Here is a 3,757-nt window from a genome sequence, read left to right as displayed (position 1 = left end):
CAGAATTTCGTCAAAACACCATTTTTGTCCGCGCAGAAATCTTCCAGTTCACTTCTCAGTTTACTCTCACTTCCTTTATCACCAGTAGCCGCTGACCGCCAGCGTCTTGTCAACATATGATTTGGCATCCAATAGAAACCCCAATACCTGCCACTGTGTTGGCCCATTATTGACCCATGCTGGTCATTCATAAAAGGATCATTGTCATCTTCCCAGGTAGAGATACGTACAAAAGCTACGCCGCTCGTGTGCACGTAGTCATGTGCGCGGCATTGCACGGGCGTCATTTGCACCATCGGCGAGCTCACGTGCATCGAACCATACGGTGAGTCCCGGATGAAACCAAACCTTGAAACAAAGCAACAAAGTGCTGTTGTCATGATGAAAAATGACGTGTAATTTTGGGCTAGCCTGAACAAAGACGTTGCTTTATTTTTCTTTTCGATTCGGCGAGCGCGCTTGGTGGACTTTTAAGAGAAAATAGCGGGTCGGTGAACAGGCTATTTCGGGCAAGAGGGCACGTTATTAGAATGAAAGTGTCGGAACTGGCAAGAAGGTAGGGGCAAAGTTTGAAAGCCAAATCTGATTAGCTGAAAGTTAAAACTTGGGTCACATTATAGAACGAAATGTTGCCCAAGGTTAACAAGGTTGTGCAGTTAAGGTGGCTCGATACAGTTTTTCGGGTCAATACCTCCCAAATTTGAGTACGCCGCCGTAAACAAAGATTTGCAGTGTTGCTGAAATAGAAGAAGATTACTGCTGACATATTGAGCCAATGTTACGTGCACCAAATGATAAACGCCGTAATATTTTCAGTTTCAACTCTGCAATTCAATGTGGATTAGGATATATAACTCACTTTGCTTTAAGCACCACAATTTAATTTTTCTTTTTATGAAAGGCTACTCTACAAGTAAGCTGGTCCCAACAAACAATGTGACCCATCTAGTCTGCTTCGCAGCCGTTTTTAGGCTCGTCATGCAACGCTTGTGGGGAGGAGCGTTGCGTGACGAGCCTAAAAGCGGCTGCAAAGGAGACTATGACCCATTCCCCTTTTTTAAAAAAGAGAAGGAAACTGGGCCGAGTTAACTTTCGCAAAGGCTTCAGGTGCTGTTACCAGGGACACGGGAAAAACTGGCCAATAGCTGCCCGGCTTACCCCAGTAACGATCCCAGAAACACTTGCGGGACACATTTCGGCTCCAGACCCCTTCCCGTTTTTAAAGTGACGAACTCGTTTTTAATTCAGCCCTTTTCGTTTGGTTTTCGTTGAAAAATGGAAACTCAAGCATTTTTTCTCGATTTGAGAAGACCCAAAGTTTAAAACATCAATAGCGAAGCAAACATTCAAGACTAATTAACTTAACGTCAATTGTCCCGCGAGGACGTAAGCAAGCAGTACATACGCACCTTTGAAGTATGGCCTCCAAAAATAGAAACATTCTTAGATTTCGCGTGGATGGTTCAAATTCTGAAATACAAAAATCGTAACAATTTTTGGTTGCAAAAAACAGGAACAAAACAGATCAGGTGAAGATCATTCAGACTCAATGGAGCGTAACTATCGGTGATTATATGACCAACAAATCTAATATACTGTAAATCCTCTATTAATCCCCCCCCCCCACCTCAAATAAACCCCCTCCCTCTAATAAGCTCCCTCTTTTCAGGGGAAGAAAGTAAATAAGCCCCCCCCCCCCCCCTCCTCTACATTAAGCCTCCTCTCCCCTAATTATTCTTCACTAATAAATGGTAGACTGTATTAATCCAACACGACTGTAAAACTTCGTGTGGACTGATCCGGGATAGTTTATTTACCAACCAGACGTTCGGATTTGATTCTGATCCTCACCCGCATAGCCTCCAACCGTCTTGTACCTGAGCTTTTCCACTTTGTATTCTAGTTCTTCATGGAAAACTGATGCCATCATTTTTTCTAAATTAAATAAGCCCCCCCACCCCCTCTCAAATAAGCCTCTCGTCTCTACTAAGCCCCCTCAAATGGACTTGAAATAAATAAGACCCCCGAGGGGGGGGGGGTTAATAGAGGATTTACGGTAGTATAGTAAATAATGGTATTTCTAACAGTGTAGCCAGGCTAGAGGACTGGGTAAGGAGACTATGATGACAATGGATTTTTTTAAAATCTGATAGTTACCCGTTATGAATTGGAATCATTTTAAATCAGAAAACCAAAGTTCTTTATCATTATCGTAAATTATTACAAATTTACGTCGAGCGGTTCTCACTTGCCAGAGACGATAGTACAGCTGCTGATCTCAGTAAGTGCGGTACATGTTTATCTCTTAAACATGAGAATGAATAAAATGATCAACAGAGGGAAAATTCTTTGATGGACATTTCGAATTTGGACATCAGGCCTTTGTTTTGTTTTTGTGTTGTTGTTATTGTTGTTGTTTTCTTATTCACAAAGCAGTTTTGGGCTATCGAATCTGGAGGTTTCATGTTTGATTACGATTGCTTGGGACAACTTACACGAATCCTAATTATACACCAACACATTAATGTCAGGTTTGAAGTAAACTAGCCACCAGTTCGTGATCAGTGGTTCATGTTTCGACAACCTGTGCGGTAGTCTTCTTGATAGTTTTTCCTGACTTTGTCTCTGAAGATAACTACCACACAGGTTTAAAACAGAAGTCAATGTCAGCAACAGTCCTATTTAGGAATACACTCATATTGCACTTAGATATGACATGACTCCTAGATTCAAAAACCTCGACATTACGAACCTTTATATAACGAAGTGTTCGGCATAACGAAAGATATTATTCGCCTTAGTAATAGTAAAATGTATGTAATATAATTTTGCTAATCGCTTTCTTCCTTTAATTTTATTTTGTCTTCGAGTGTCCTCAATAGGCTTCTGGGGGTACGGCATTTACCTCATTTGAAGGCCGGGATTCGGGATTTTTAAAGCATTATGGGGGCGGGATTCGGGATTTTGAAGCAATATGGAGGCGGGATTCGGGATTTTAAGGCAATATAAGGGTGGTATTCGAGATTTTTCAAGCAAATGGAGGCGGGATTCGGGATTGAAAGTATACACGGGATGTGGGATGGCGAAAATAACCCTCGGGATTGAGGATGGAGGGAAAATTGAGGTCGGGATGACACGATTGTTCCTCTTTCTTACCTTTGAACAGACTACATGCGTCCGCTGCTCCCTCGGGTAAGTTTAACGAAATGAACAAAGGCAAACGAAAAGGGTCGACATTCCTACCAGCTGGATCAGGGAATGGACTTACTGGAACGGGGACTATGTGAAAGCCACAGGAAGGTGCCTTACGAGTCCATGATTGAACCTGAGGAGAGCAAAGTGGATACGATCACTCATCATCATCATCATCATCATCATCATAATTATCACCGTCAACATCATCATCACAATCACTTTTATAGAGTGTATTCACTCACGTGACCAGCGTCTATGCTAATTTTTACGAACAAAAGAAAGTTTTTACATAAGAAAAGAGTTCAATTCCCACAGGGTTGTCTTGGTACACCAACATGGCCGCCGTTTCATTGTTTTGGAATGCCAATATGGCTGCCGTGACGTCATGTGAATACGCTCTATAGCCTACAAATTAGCCTGTATATCAAGTGCTTCTATGTTTATGCTAAATTTTGGCGGTAAACAAGGTATACTATGGACAGAATAAAAGTGACGAATGATTATCTTCAAATTGCACAAACAAAGGTACAGTATAGTGTAAGAAAAGTGACTGAAAAAATGG

The sequence above is a fragment of the Porites lutea genome, chromosome 11, assembly GCF_958299795.1.
Source record: "Porites lutea chromosome 11, jaPorLute2.1, whole genome shotgun sequence".
Taxonomy (NCBI): Eukaryota; Metazoa; Cnidaria; class Anthozoa; order Scleractinia; family Poritidae; genus Porites; species Porites lutea.
Note: the sequence above shows the minus strand (reverse complement) of the source record.